The sequence below is a fragment of the Monodelphis domestica genome, chromosome 2, assembly GCF_027887165.1.
Source record: "Monodelphis domestica isolate mMonDom1 chromosome 2, mMonDom1.pri, whole genome shotgun sequence".
In the NCBI taxonomy this organism is placed as follows: domain Eukaryota; kingdom Metazoa; phylum Chordata; class Mammalia; order Didelphimorphia; family Didelphidae; genus Monodelphis; species Monodelphis domestica.
The window spans coordinates 56,516,563-56,532,852 of record NC_077228.1 but is presented as its reverse complement, the minus strand read 5'-3'; the positions used below and the strand labels follow the sequence as shown (position 1 = coordinate 56,532,852).

The 16,290-nt window shown below is 39.5% G+C and overlaps 2 long non-coding RNA genes across 2 annotated transcripts in view; one reads left to right on the top strand and one right to left on the bottom strand.

Moving 5' to 3' along the window:
• The window catches only part of LOC103096871 (uncharacterized), a 25,696-nt gene extending 21,732 nt beyond the window's left edge, over positions 1 to 3,964 (bottom strand). Inside the window, exon 1 of the long non-coding RNA XR_461239.3 lies at positions 3,569 to 3,964. This is a non-coding gene — a long non-coding RNA (uncharacterized LOC103096871). The remainder of the gene's footprint in view (positions 1 to 3,568) is intronic.
• Positions 1 to 16,290, top strand: part of LOC103097090 (uncharacterized) — a 26,671-nt gene extending 10,381 nt beyond the window's left edge. Inside the window, exons 2-4 of the long non-coding RNA XR_461240.3 lie at positions 8,707 to 8,800; positions 13,285 to 13,380; positions 16,003 to 16,290. This is a non-coding gene — a long non-coding RNA (uncharacterized LOC103097090). The remainder of the gene's footprint in view (positions 1 to 8,706; positions 8,801 to 13,284; positions 13,381 to 16,002) is intronic.

Sequence of the window (16,290 nt, the reverse complement as noted above, 5' to 3'; positions counted from 1 at the left end):
GCAATTTATATTTTTGTAAATATTCATCCATATCACCTAGATTGCCATATAATTGGGCATAACAATTTTTAATGATTGCCTTAATTTCCTCTTTGTTATCGGTGAGGTCTTCCTTTTCATCTTGGATACTGTCAATTTGGTTTTATTCTTTCCTTTTTTAAATTAGATTGACCAGCACTTTGTCTATTTTATTGGTTTTTTTTTTAAGTACCAGCTTCTAGTCTTATTTATTAAATCAATAGTTCTTTGACTTTCAATTTTATTAATTTCTCCTTTGATTTTTAGCATCTATAATTTAGTCTTCATCTGAGGATTTTTAATTTGTTCACTTTCTAGTTTTTTTAATTTGCATGCCCAATTCATGGACCTCTGCCCTTCCTAATTCATTAATATATGAACTCAAGGATATAAATTTTCTCCTGAGTACTGCTTTGGCTGCATCTCATAGATTTTGAAAGGATGTATCATCATTGTCATTTTCTTCAATGAAATTTTTAATTGTTTCTTTGATTTGTTCTTTAACCGATTTTAAAGAATTGTATTGTTTAATTTCCAATTAATTTTTGATTTGACTCTCCATGTACCCTTAATAATTATTATTTTCATTGCATTGTGATCTGAGAAGGTTGCATTTCTGCTCTTTTGCACTTGTTTGCCATGTTTTTATGCCCTAATACATGGTCAATTTATGTGAATGTACCATGTGCTGCTGAAAAGGTGTATTGTTTTTTGTCCCTATTTATTTTTCTCTACATATCTACTAACTCTATTTTTTCCAAGATTTCATTCTCTTCTCTTACCTCTTTCTTATTGATATTATTTGTTTGATTTATCTAGTTCTGATAGAGGAAGGTTCAGGTCTCCCACTAGTATAGTTTTTCTATCTATTTCATCCTTGAGCTCCACTAGTTTCTCCTTTAGAAATTTGGATGCTATGCAATTTGGTGCATTCATGTTGAGTACTGATATTTCCTCATTGGAATATCCTCATACTGCCTTTTATCAGGATGTAATTACATCCCCTATCTCATCTATCTTTCCACCATGGAAAGTCTTCACATGCTTGAGACAGGTTTAAAGACTGTTGGTTACCTTCAACTTTGTGTAGCCAACCTGTTGAGATAGTTTACGCAGGTGTGCCCACTGTGCCTGCCACAGCTTCTTGGGGCCATAGATGAGAGCTAAGTGGCAGGTGGACATCAAGAGATGAAAGCAATCCTGAAAAGGACTCAGCAAGCCCTCATACAAGAGGTTCTTCCCTGAATACCCTAGTGGTTGCTTAAGTCACATACAGGTTGAGCTTGGGGCATTTCAAGAATCTGACTACTTTGTCTCCTACCTTGAGAAAAGGTGATGCAATATCAATCATGAGAGATCTTTTAGGAATTGTTACTTCTTCATTGTTCCATATAATCTCTTGTGTCAATCACCTCTGCCTTTGTACTCAAAACTTGACTTACATCCAGTCAAAGCAACCAGGATTTTCTCAGTTAAAGAGATGGAAGAGAGGTGTATTATAAATTCCCACCTTGTTGCCCAATCCAGAAATTCATATTTAAGGTAAGGAACCAATGTGATATAATAGAACCAAGAAGCCACACAAAGGCCAAAGCTTTTAGAATTTTGAGATAATTGAGTCCCTGAACGGTTTCAGTATCTTTTAAGGAAAATAACACATAGAAGGGGAGCTCAGTAGATACTCCTCCTACCACATAAGGTATCATCAAAAGACTTCTGTGGGAGAATACAAAGATGATTCACCATTAATTTATATTTAGAAAATTTCCTTGAGCCTCAAGTGCTTAGTGTAGTGGCTGGCACACAATAAGTCTTTTATTCTATTGACTGCTGTCCTCATGGGAAAAGCTATGAGAGTTAGAATGATTCCTAGTAGAAGCGGTCCTGTTTTGTCTTCTTGTATCGTATCTATTCTAGAATCATTTCAGTTTATTACCTATAGAAGGTACTTACTAAGTGATTCATGGGGAAAATGAATGGCTCACAGTGAGACTTACATGAAGGGAACTCAGAGGTCAGGGTTTTTGCCTTCAAGTCTCTGGCTCTTTCCACTAGAACTCTCTGCCTCTCCATGGACATATCATTGGAGCTGTGTTAATGAGATTATTCCAAGATGCACCAGGAAGGCAGCTATGTTGATTATACACACACACACACACACACACACACACACACACACACACACACACACACACATATATATATATATATATATATTTATATATGCTGGCTGTTAATAACACCATTGGAGTCATGTTATAGGGGTGATCCAGGTTACACCAATAATTCTAGCCATATTACCTACTTGCTTGTATATTATGTTGGCTACTAGTCATACCTTCCATCTTGCTACCCTTAATAAAGACCAGGGTTGGTTCTCCCTCTGAAGAGAGTAATGGGAACCAAACTACTTACACTTTTGCTAGGTGGTCAGAATAAAAGGTAAATAAGAGTTGGGAACACTTGGTAGGACTAATTTTGAATAGGACCCCAAGGCTGAGTGCTCTGAAGCACTCTCCTGTCTTGGAACTGTGACCTACATGTTGGTCGCCCAGGCAACTGTTTAGGGAGGTGTATGCCTTATCCTTCCCATTTATAAAACCAGATCTGAGAAAATCCAAAGAGGTTGCATCCCCAGGGATGTCAGCTTGGCTATTTCTCATCAGGGTGCAATGTTAGTACAAGTTTTCTTTCAGAAAGAAGCAGTCCCATAGGGGGAATTCAGAGCATAAGTTATTGTCAACATTAACTGGAATGACTTGAGTTTGTATGCATCCACAGCTGCTTGGTCACAAGGGAAATGTCTCCAGTGAATGACAGCATGTGTTGTTATGTTGGACTGGATTCTGGTTTTGTTTAGTTTAGTTTTCCAAACCTGTCAGTTAAATACGAAGGCTATTCAGGAACATCCTGTGAATTATACTCCCTATGGGATTTTGAACCACTGAAGAATGAATGGGGCAGCATTATCGAATAGTAAAAAAATCATTGATGTGGGTCTCAAAAGGCCTAGGTTCTAGTTCCAGATCTTAACTAGCTGGCACTGTGACTTTTTGCCACTCCATTACCTTTTCTGAACTTCACTTTCCTCATCTATTAAAATGGGACCATAATACCTGTTCTACCTCTTATAGGGATGTTGCAAAAAATCAAAAATAGATTTCCATGCAAATGTAGCCCATTTCAATGTCATGTTCTAAGTGGCCCTACCATGCTGCTTGTGAATCAATTTATCTATCTCTCAGACATTCTCCATAGTGGTAATTTCTTTTTCTTAAAATTTTGCTGATATATTTTTTTACATCACCAAAATTTCTACCAGTATCCTTCCATTTTTCAGATTCCCATCTCATGTTGAAAATAATATTAAAAAGAAAAAGAAGTCTCTTCTAGACAAAAAATTACAAAAAGGGTTTGCAACATTCCACACCAGGGTGGTAATATCATTCTCAGTAACTTTTCCTTCCAACTCCCTCCTCCAATCCCAATTTGCTCGTTCCCTGTAGATGGCCTCAGCTCATTCATTATGGAAGACATAGAAACCACTCACCACATCTTGAGTCACATCTGCTTCACACCACATGCCTGCCACAATTCTGCCTTGTAGCAGCACATGGAGAGGTTTCTCTTTTCTTCTCTAAAATGAATCCTCCTCCATGAACATTGGATTGATGAATTCTTAGGAATAATGCTCCTTTATTCTGAGTTTAAAACAAAAAAAGGCTGAGCTTCATAAGTAATCCAGAGCATTATTATATATTATAGAAAGAAAAAATTCAAGAAGCATCAATTGATGCCTGAATTCCACCACTCTGTCACTGTCTTGGTGACCGTGGGCTGGTCCCATGGACAATCCAGACCTCTGTTTTATTATCTGTAAAATGAAGAGATGGATTTAGATGGGTTAATGCCCTTCTACTTGTAATAGCCTACATTGATCTGAATAAAGGGAGTAGCAACAAAGTGTCTCATTCAGATCAACCAAACTGTGCAAAGCAAAGAAAGATAACAAATGTTTCCACTCAGTTTCTATCCATTTAAACAATCCAAGTCTAAATTGTGAAGTCAGCAAAGTTTATTTTCATTATGTACAACCTTCTGTGGTTTGCAGAAAATGCAAAATTCTCCCTCTGAGGCTTACTACCTGTGTAACTTGGGCAAGTCACTAAACTTTCCTTGACCTACAGTTGTCTCCCCTGTAAAATCCTCTGAGATCCCTTCTGGCTATAGATCTATAATCCCTTGGTATCGATAAGATAATATCGACCTAGAAGGGAAGAAGAATCTTTAGGGAGGGAAGCTTCCTAACTTATTCTAAATGACAAAGGTAGTAAGTGTCTAAGTTGGAGTGATGAACCAATAGCAAATAACTGTGATTCAGCATGGTATCCATCTAACTTGTAACTGATTCATCCAAGGTCATGGAGATTGCAAATGGCAGAAGCAGAGCTCAATACCCAATGTTAGGCACCTGAAAGAAAAGGAGCATGCCTAAGAGATATGGGATGATGAATTACATCTTGGGAAAGTTGACCTTGACGTATCAATCCAGTGGAGTGTCCTTTAAGTATAGGACTATTATGCAGATTAGGATCCAAAGCACGAGATACAGCTGCAGGGATCTGCTGCAGTAAGAGTCCAGTTGATGCCAAAGTAGGGGGTGAGGACCCTCTCCTCTGCATCATATTATTTACCAATTCTAGAAATAAAATGATGAAAAAGAGTATGTATCTGAAATTCATTTTTTCAGTAATAGGGGAAATGATTAAACTTCTGACTTCATTTCTTCATGTCCCCTCTCGGATATTGATTCCACAGTTATTTCTTTTCCTCTAATCTTCAATCTCTCTTCATAGGCTCCTTTCCTTTTGCCTGCTGATGTGCTCAACTCTCAAAGAATGAGCTTTGTTTGATTTTACTGTCTCTTATATGCTGCCATTCTATTCCTTTCTTTCTTCTGTTGTTGTTCAGTCATTTTCCAGTTGTGAGTGCCTCTTCCCAGTCCCATTTGGGTTTTTATTGGCAAGGATACTGCAGGGGGTTGCCATTTCCTTCTCCAGTTCATTTTACAGATGAGGAAACAAGCAAAGAAGATTAAGTGACTTGCCCAAAGTCATGCAGCTAACAAATGTCTGAACTGTTTGAACTCATCTTACTGACTCTAAGTCCTGTGTTCTATCCACTATACCACATAGTAGCCCCTTTATTTTTTCTAGTAAATGTCCATTTATAGTATATGTTGTGTTCTTATTTTTTACCTATCCAATGTTTTAAAAATTTATTCCATTCCTATAGTTTTGTTGAGTTTAACCCTGAAAAGATATTATTGCCAATTCTGGTGTCCTTTCATTAGCACTTATCTTAAAAACACTGTTTTCTAGTATTTTTATACCACCGACCAATCCCTCTGTGAAACTATCTTCTGCCAAAGTTTTCTTCAAACAATACTTTTCCTCATTGCTTTCCTAATTTGACTCTCTCTAGTTATTGTAAGGGCTTCTTTTTTGTCCTCCTCCATTTCAAATGAGTAATCCCCTGAAGATCTGTCCTTGGTCGGCTGACCATCTCTTTCAGTAGTATAGAGAGAGTCGTTCTTTCACTGAGCTCACCACTCCCATGGCTCAATTTATTATTGCCTTTCTGTTCTGCATCTCTGACCTTAACCTTTGATCTGCATGATATTCTCATATCTATAACAGCCTAGACAACAAGTCCACTGGGAGAGTTCATCAAATTCAATTTTTCCAAAGCATAATCATCTTTCCTCTTAATTGGTGATCTTCTCCCCCAACCCCCCAGGTTTGAACATTTGGAGTCCACTTGGATCAGTAAATTATTACAATTCATTAAGAAGTCCTGCTATTTCCTCTCTTTAAATGTCTCTCAGACTCATTCTTTCCTCCTTCTTTTCACTGATGCCAGTGCACAAGGCCAGGCTCTCATCACTCATTGCCTGGTGTTGTTGGTATGATAGGACAAAGAGAAACTACCCCCCTGGTCTTAAGGTCAGATGACCTGGATTGGAATCAACTGAGTCCTACTAAGTGTGTGGTTCAAAGCAAGTAACTCAGCATCTTGGGGTCCTTGAGATTCTCATCTATAAAATAGAGGCAGTAATTTTATCTTTATGTCACAGGATTGTTGTAAGAAAAGGGCTTTGTAAACCATAAGCCACCATATCAATCAGTCAGTAAACAGTTACTAAGCACCTACTCTCTGCTGTGCACTGTATCAAGCATACAAAGAAAAGCAAAAGATGGTCCCTGACTGAGGAACTCATAATCTAATGGGGGAGAAAACATTCCAATGACAATGTACAAACAAGCTATAGAGCAGATAAATAGGAGAACATCAATAGAGGGAAGAGAAGAAAGCCACTAGAATATAAAAGGATCAATTTTTTAAGATTACCACTTTTCTTACCTTTTCCTTACCTTCTGTCTTAAAATCAATACTGTGTATTGGTTCCCAGAAAGAAGAGTGGTAAGGGCTAGTCAATGGGGGTTAAGTGACTTGCCCAGGGTCACACAGCTAAGAAATGTCAAGTCAGATTTGGACTAAGGACCTCCCTTCTCTAGGCCTGGTTCTCAATCCACTGAGTCATCTAGCTGTCCCTTTAAAGACTGTTATTTCAATAGCCTCCCAGATAGTATCCTGCCTCAGTCTTTCTAGTTTGATTCCAAAACTGTCTAGCATGGTATAATGTACACTAGAAGAAGTCTGAATACTTATGCATCTACTTAACTATCCTTGGTAATATCCAAATCCCAGTATGCAGCATGGATCCTAGCACATAGAAAATGCTTAATAAATGTCCGTTGCCTGGACGGACGGATGGATGGATGGATGGATGGATGATGGATTGTAGAAAGGAGTGAACAGATGGTTCTACAAAATCAGTGTCTTATACTGGAAAGAGTCCTAGACTGATGGTTAGTGGATCTAGACTCAACACTTATTCCTATACTTAGGATTATTTACTTTCTGTGTGCCATGAACCACTTTATCAGTCATCACGTAAAGCCTATAGACCCATTCTCAGAGTTATGCATTTAAGTTCATAAAAGAATATATACAAAATTATAAAGGAAAGCACTCATGTTGGCATACAGTTATCAGAATATATTCTTTAAATGTTCACTGATCCCAGGGTAAAGGAGAATCCCCTACTCTAGTAGAATTTAAGGCCATGAAAGACCAGAAATGTTTCATTTTTTGTCTTTTAATTCCTGACATCTAGTAGGGTACCTGATATACAATGTGACTGATTATTCAGTAATTTTTTTGGCCATGTCTGACTCCCTCTTGTTTTCTCAGGAGAAATATTGGGGTTACTTGTCATTTCCTTTTCCAGTTCAGTTTACAGATGAGGAAACTAAGGCAAATAGGGTTAAGTGACTTGTTTAGGGTCTCATACCTAGGAAATGCCTGAGGCCAGATTTGAACTCAGAAAGGTGATTCTTCCTTACTTAAACCCCAGCACTCTATTCACTGTCACCTAACTTCCCCAGGCATATGATAATGCCCAATAAATGCTTCTTTCTTTGTTGAAATCTGGTCAAATCAATTACCCTCTCAGAGCTTCAGCTTACTCATCTGTATAATGGGTATCATGATATTTGAACTGCTTACCTCATAGGTTGTGATGAGAAAAGTTTCACAAATATCTAAATGTTAGATAATATTATTATCTTGAACTTGAGATGAATATGCCCTTCAGTCCTGCTTCTCCTTTTGGTTAACTATATCAGTTGTGCCCAAGGGACATGATGGGAAATTGGCTTCACTTTCTTCTTCCAGTCTCTAGGCTCATCCATTCAATTCCTTGATCACTGGCACTTAAAACCAGGTCAGCCCTAACTTGTTCTCTTTGATAAGCAGCTCTAATGTTCTTCCAAATATTCATCCATGAAATGGTCCAAGTTGGTGAGATAGCCCTCCTAGGCAGGGATTGTTCTAACCCACCATGATCATTGCCATGAATCCTGGGTAGAGGGAAAAGGGATGGACCTTTCAGGAATACCTAGGCTCTACAATGGTTGTATCTCTTTTTCCAAACCCATCTTTTTAAGAAAGATAAAATATTCTTTATTTCAAATCCCAGGATCTGGGTTCAAATATATATTTTGCCATTTAATATTTATTATCTGACCTCTTTTGTCTCAGTTTCTTCCTATGTAAAATGAAGTGGATCTAGGTGAATGCTAACTTCTAAATCTGTAAATTGAATTTAAAAAATGCACAATTTTATATTTGGAGAGAGAGAGAAACAGAGGAAAGCATCATGGGAAGAGGGACTTCCAGGCTGACTCAACCAAGGAGAAGCCCATTTCTGACTAACTCCCACAAAGACAAAAAAAAAAAAAGAATAGAGCATGGTGATATCATTCAGGAAACAATCTTTCTGTACTGCCCATTGAAAACCTCAAGGCTGCGGCTTGCGTGGCATCCCTGCTTGTGGGTAACAAAGACAATTCTCAACTGTTCTAGTTAGGGAATGAAGGCTAATTGGAGGGAAAGAAGGTCCGTGGCTGAGAAAATACCAGCCAGGAGGAGGTGGGAAGTGATTAGGATGGAGACTGCCTTCCCTCTCATCCATTCATGATGATATCTCTCAAAGGGAAGTTTCCAGAAGGGGGAGGGAGGCAGAGGGAGGCAGGGCACTCAGTAATAATCTCTCTTGTCCAGAAATCAGCAGATATGTGCCTGGGGTGAAGGACCATCAATTCATCTGTGGAGGGGTGGCTGTGTCAACCCTGGAATGCTTCAAGACTGCAATGAGGTAAAGGGAGTAGGGTGGGATGAGTCACGACAGAGGATAAGTTCATTTAGGGTATAATCACTGGGGAAAGAAATGAGCCATCTAGGAGCCTCCAATTTTCAATGATTAGGGACTAAATTCATTGGACAGAGTGCTGGACCTGGTGTCATGAAGAGCTGAGCCCTATAGAACGTCAGATTTTTCCCAGTGGTGTGAAACTGGGCTAGTTGCTTAACTCCTGTTTGTGTCAGTTTCTTCATCTGCCAAATGGGTATGATAATAGCACCCACCTTCCAGGGATGTTGTGAAGATCAAATAAGATAATTATGAAGCATTTAGCAGAGTGCCTTGCACATAGTAGGTACTATGCCAATATTAGCTTCTATTATTGGTTTCTCTGCTGCTAAAGGACTACTAGCATTAATTTGGCACCCTGGGGCCTCACACAGCCCTGGTCACTTCACTCAAGTTTTGGTTCTGCCAGTAGGTAGGGGCAATGCAGCCTAAATTCTGGACTGCTGCAGCTCATCCCATCCATCATCCACCCCAGAGTGGAGCTGGGGCTGATTGGAGGAAAGACTGGGATAATGGCATCACCCCATGGAGTGTTCTTGGGGGAGAACTGAGGGGAGACTGCCCATTCCTCATCACCGACATCTTTGTCTACTCCCTCCCCTGAGCAGTACCTGGTCCAGTGCCTTCCATGGCTACCTTCTGAAATGAACTGAAAAGTCAAATAGTCAATCGAATGGGAGTCTCTTCACTAAACTGACTTTTTTTTATTGAATTAACCAGATGAAGTAATGGTTGTCTTCTCCTGTCTTTGAGCATCTGTTCAAACTGTCCCCCTGTTTCTAAAACACTTTCTCGTTTTTGCTTCTGGGAATTCATTTATTCCCTCAAAGCTCCCCTTAGGCTCCTCCTCATTGTAAAGTTTTCTAGCATTTCATATGAGAGATCTCGCCACAATTTTTTTCCTAGAGCATGTTGGCTGGATTTTGCTTTTGCCCTATTCAAACTCTGGCTCATACTCACTTGTATGCATTTTACTCACCTCACAAGTGGACAGACTGGAAGACCCTTGATGGCAGGAAGTATTTTAGCTTCTATCGTTGCATCTCCAGAACCCAAGACCAAGTTGAATCAAGACTTCACTACAGTTCACAGAACAATAATAATAATTTGGGTAGTGCTTTACGATTTACACATTGCAGTGGCTAGAGCACTAGGTCTGGCATCAGGAAGACCTAAATTCAAATTCAGTCCAAGACACTTATTAGCTGTGTGACCCTGGGAAAGTTACTTCACCCCATTTTCCTCAGTTTCCTCATTTATAAAATGAACTAGAGAAGGAAATGGCAAACCATTCCAGTATCTTGCTAAGAAAACCCCAAACAGCATTATGAAGTGTTGAACATGGCTGAAAAATGACTGAACAACAACAAATTGCTGATGTAATCTAATTTGATCTTCACAATTCTATGAAGTTTATAGTATTCTCATTTTATAGATGACCAGAAAGGTTAAGTATTTGTCTAGAGCCTTACCAATAAGTGACTAGCTTATCATGTTTAACACAAAATTTGAACTCAGCTCTTCCTGATTCCCAAGCCCATCCCTTTAATTTGCTGTCAAGCTACCTCTAAGAATTGATTCATGGTAACTGTTGGAATTCAAGTGCTAACCAGTGTCCTCTTGGGTTCTTGAGCCCTTCAAAGAGTGTTAGATTTAAAATGGTTGAAGGCCTTAAACTGTAACAGTTAAAAGAGTGATGTTGTAAACTGTAGTGAGTTAAAATGGTGGAAGATATAAATTGTGATAGATATAAGAGAGGGTGAGTAAATTTGACTGCAGAAAATATGTTTCACTACAGTGTCTTGGTTTTTAAATCAAATATAAGGTGGTCGCCAGGGAAATATTCCCAATTATTCAAATACCCAAGTCAACTGGGTTTTATAGAGATTTTTAATTAATACAAATGTGGAATTAAAGAAAAGAGAGAAAGGGAGAAAAAGGAAATAAGTATGAAGGGCCTTAAGCCAACATGGCCTAGACCTGAGTCTTAAGAGAGAGAGATCAGTCAGTCAGTCTTTTAACACTCACCACAAGGTCTGTCTAAGCAAGGATTCTAGTGACACCAGGCCAGCTCCATCTCAGCTGACTTCACCAGAGAGAGTTCCAGCCAGAGTCCTCCTTAAAGAGCCTTCCAGCCAGAGACTGTTCCAAAGGGCCTCTCTCCAGAGCCTCCAGAGGGACAGAGTCCCCTCAGATGAGCTCCAGCAAGACCTCCTTAGAGATTGTCTTCCAAGAGCTTCCCTTCTCTAGAGCCTCTCTCAAGAGATTCTTCCCAAGTGATCCTCATCAGAGATCCTCCAAAAGGATTTTTATCTCAAGAGATTCTACTTTTTCTTATTTAGGGCTTTTTCTCCTATGTCACCTCCCCTAAGTCCTTACATCTACCAATCACTGTAGATGTTTTCCAAAGGACTGCCCATCTGAATTCCTGCTAAGTCAACTAATCTTCTCAGTAAGTCTGAACCATAAAAAATGCTGCTGTGTTGACTAATCTCCTCAGTAAGTCTGAACCAGTGAAAACACAGCTGAGTCAGCTAATCTCATTAAGAGAAAACTTGCAAGACCCTTTTAGGTACCTAGCATCTCATTGTATCAATTCTAAAAAACAGGCATGGCTCAAAGAACGCCTTGCCTTATTATAAGCATGGGTCCAAGTACTTTCATTGTTTAGCAAGGAGTTTTCTCCCCTAAAGCAGTCTTAAGTACAGGTGGAGTAGAGGTCCTCCCATTTCTGATCCTGGTGAGTTCTCACATCAAAATGGGGAATGTTTCCCAGTAGGGAATTTGTTCCAATGGAGGATTCCTCAATGTGGAAATTTTTAACATTCACAAGTCTGAGAAATTTCAAGATTTACAAGAGTGACATGGAAAATAATTCACCTTCGTAGAGCATCTCAAGGTTGAAAAATCATTTCCTCACCACCAAAAAACTCATTTTACAGATGAGAAAACTGATACACACATAATTGATTAAGTGACTTGCTTGGGTAACAGACCTTGCAAGTGCTGGATTTCAGGCTAAACTCAGGTCTTCTTACTTGAAGGAGAGGAAAGGTGCCCTAGGACTGAAGAAGGATAATTTTCTCAGTGACAAAAAAGGATCAGAGGGTAGAACCTTCAAATATAGATCAGTGCACTTTATGTTCCTGGAAAAAAATTTAGAATATATTATTAAAAAAAAATCTTACCTTCCATTGTAGAGTTAATAATGTATATTGGTTACAAGGTTGAAGAATGGTAAGTGTTAGGCAATGGTGGTTAAGTGGCGTGCCCAGGGTCACACAGCTAAGAAGTGTCTGAGGCCACATTTGAACCCAGAAACTCCCGTCTCTGAGCCTGGCTCTCAATTCACTGAGCCACCTATCTGCCCCAAGAAGATTTTATTAGAAGGATGACTTGTAGGTAATTAGAAAGGAAGGTTGAAGTTAAAATCTATAAAAGAACATGTCTTTATTAAGAGAAGTTATGTCATATGGATCTCATTTCCTCATTATTTCATAGGATTACCAAGATTATAAATCAGAAAAAATAAATACATGGTCACTGAAATTTATACAATGTTTTAATATTTATAGAATAACCTAATATTATATTATCATATGATACAATATATCATAATATAAAAAGTACATCAATAAATTACATACATATCTTATTTCATTGATACTTCACAAGACATACACTAGTCCCATTTTACAGATGACTTTGCTTGCCTCGGTTTACTTATTTCTAAAATGAGCTAGAGAAGGAAATAGCAAACCCCTGTAGTACCTTTGCCAAATAGAATCACAAAGAATTGGACATGATTGAAAAGACTGAATAATACAGATGAAAAAATTGATCTTTAGAGAAATGAAGTGAATTACCCAAGACCATGCAGCTAGTTCATGTCAAAGGAAGGGACTGAGATCGTGGTCTTCCTGGGTCCAGAACTAGTATTCTGCTTAGAATCAGGATCCTGCTGTTCTAATACTATTGATGGAATCTACCTGGGATTTCAGAACAGCACCGGATGTGTTACCATCTGTACCAATGATGAGGGCACCCACATTCATAAGATCATAGATTGAAATACTTGAGAAAGTATCTTACTCTATCCTTGCTAACAATGGCTAGACCTAAAAGAGTGGCCCGTGAATGGTTTGATGTCAGGTTGATGTGGGCTGTAAGGGGCAGTAATAGGAAAGGGACCCTCATATTCTGAAATCATGCATTTCTCCATAGTTAGCGCTAGTTAAACATTGGCTGTAAAAGCTGTAGTTTCAGCATTAATCAAACATGAGTTGTAGGTTGTTCAGTTACCCACCCTGTGCACTGGATCTGTAACATTCTATACTAGGCATCAGCTTTATGTTCTTGGAAATAATTAATTACCTAGAGTTGTCCTCTGAAGTGCGCATCCCTCCTTGCTTTCCACATTCCTACTCTAGAAAGGCAGCAAGACCTCTCCTGCATTGACAAATGATGACAAGGTGGACAATGGAGGAACATAGAACCTGTACTCTGGGGACTCTGGCATTCCAGAGGTAGGAATAGGTGTAAATGGAAAGGGGAGATGGAACACAGGAGAAGAGATGATAGACGGAGAGGGGGAATGTCCAGAGGGATGATGAGAAGGTTTTCAACTGACTCAAGAGGAGTTGGGTCCTGAGCCCTGGAAGGAGGATCCTGAGCTCTGATTGGGGAAATCTCATCTCATCTAATTGCCTGGAGTGTCCCAAATAGACTGCAGTGCCTCTAATTAATCATCTCAAAGGGAGCAGCTAGATGACTCAGTGGATTAAGAATTAGACCCAGAGATAGGAGGTCCTGGGTTTAAATCTGACCTCAGATGCTTCCTAGCTTTGTGACCCTGGGCAAGTCACTTAACCCTCATTGCCTAGCCTTTACCACTCTTCTGTCTTGGAATTAATAATACATAGTGTTGATCCCAAGATGGAAGGTGAGGGTTTTTTTTTAATCATCTTACAGCTCATCTTGTGAAACTTTGATGGTCAGACAGGACATTTGAGATTGACCCAAGAAGGATTAATCCTAGGAGGGCAGTTTGTGTGTCTGGTCAGAAGAATCATCTATCTTTGTTACCTCTCAAGACTCAAGACTCAAACTTATACTTAGGGATTTAGTTTAAGTTTAATATAGTTTAGGTGAAAAGGAAGAATTGCTTTTGGACTGGTTTTGGCTAGAGGCCACAGCGGAGAACTCAAGACCAGTCTGAATAGATTAGCTTTAGGATCTCCTGAATCCCACTTTCCTAAATCTTTCCCTTACCTGTTCCATTAATAAACCACTATGTTAATTTATATTGAATGTAGTCAGATAAGTTCTTGGAATATATCAAAGATATAGAGAGTGATGGGGAATAGGGAGCCAGTTCTTTTTTTTTTTTTTTAACCCTTACCTTCCGTCTTAGAATCAATACTGTGCACTGGTTCTAAGGCAGAAGAGTGGTAAAGGCTAGGCAATGGGGGTTAAGTGATTTGCCCAGGATCACACAGTTAGGAGGTATCTGAGGTCATATTTGAACCCAGGACCTCCCATCTTTGGGCCTGGCTCTCAATCCACTGAGCCACCCAGCAGCTCCCAGGGAGTCAGTTCTAAGGAACTTTGATTAAGTCAAACAGAAGGTTGCCCGCCATTATTGATTTCCTGACAGGGTCCTTATCAGAAAGGATACCTGGGTGCCAGGCATTTCGCTAAGTCCTGGCAAGTCAACAATTCTTGACCCCTTAGATGTCTCTTATCTGCATACTGGATCCTGTCTTTCTCTATACTCGGTTTTCATCACAGGGACATACCCTTGAGAGCCTCTGGTTAAGAAGGAAGACAACCCTGCTAGGATTCAAACACCATCCAGCCTAGCTAAAAAAAATAACATCAACAATAAGGGTTTTATTTCTCCTCTTACCCAGAAGAATCCCCCAATCTTGCACAGGTTCCTTATTGCCTATGGCAATAAACCCCAAAACATACCTCCACCTGAGTTTGGAAAGGGAGATGCTAAGCTACCAGACCCTAATAAATATGCCAACCCTGATCCACAGGAAATGGAAGCCGCCACTCTATGGCAGAAGCTGCTACTCTGCAATGGATGTTGCCACTCTACAACAGGGCTGTTACTTCAGTATCTTTGCCAAAAAACTTCAATTAGAGTCACAAAGAGAAGGGAAACAACCAAAAAATAACAATACTTTATATCTCAAGTGTCCTGTGTGAGTAGTTAGTCAGTCAATACAAAGGGCTTATTCGTGTGCATGTGCTGAAATCACCTACAGATTTGCACTGATCACAATCCCTTTGTTTGGTAGAGGTTAGTATATTTATAATGCTTTATATTATCAGAATGTTTACCTATGGTCCCCCCAACAGCTCTGCCCCAGTGAAGTTTCCTAATAGTGTTCATCCTGTTTTAAAGTGAGGAAACTGAGGCACAGTATGATTCTTCCCGATTCCTATTTTGATGTAACTTCAGAACATGGTGCAATTTCCTGACTCATGTGCCCATGCTCAGATGTGGGTCATCTTTCCCTTAAAGGCTTTCCTGAGTTCATATGGGAGAAATTAATGGATGTCCTTGCTACCTACTCCTCTCTCTCCTACTATCCCCATCATCACTACTACCTACTCTGTCCTTCACAGGTGAAAGGGCAGAAACTGTTTTCCCCCCTTTGGGGGGTTCTGGAGGAGAAAGCCAGAAGGAGAGCATAGACTAATCTAAGGCTGTTGCTTAGCAACCCATGCCCCATTTTCCCTCTAAAGATTCTGGGCCTCAGATTCCTAGCAATGAGCACATCAGCACCTGACCAAGCATGTGAGAAAGATGAGGAAGCAGAGAAGAGATTTGGTCTTACTCTATCTAATTGGACACAGTGGGCGTCACATCATGGTCTCTAGGGTGGGTGGAAAGAGGGCAAGTCCCTGAGCCTCTGCAGAAGGGAATCCACACCAAGGAGGCAAGGAATGAGATTGGCCTGAGAAAAACAACAAGGACAAGTGTTCCCTTTTTGGTTCTGTAGCCTTAGGAATGCCTGGGCTTAGAAATCAATTTTTCCAGATAACACAGAGTAAGAAGTAAAAAAATTAGTCAAGGTTTAACCCAGTCCATGAGAATTCACCCTAAGGTTGTTTTTCTTTTTCTTTGCTCACAGGAAAACTTTCCACTAGTACCACAGAAGATGGATGCACTCCATTTCTGGAAAGCATCTTAAAAAGAACAGATCAAAACTCAAAAGACCAAGAGCAGAAGACATAATTGTAGTCAGATCCCTCTGACAATGAAAACCATGTTCTGAAGTTACATCATAATAGGAATCTGGAAGAATCATGTTGTGCCTCAGTTTCCTCACTTTAAAAGTTGTTGCCCTCCTTCTAGGTCTGTGTAACACTTCACTTACAGCTTCCAACAGTTTGGATAATAGTGGAAATATGTGAATAAA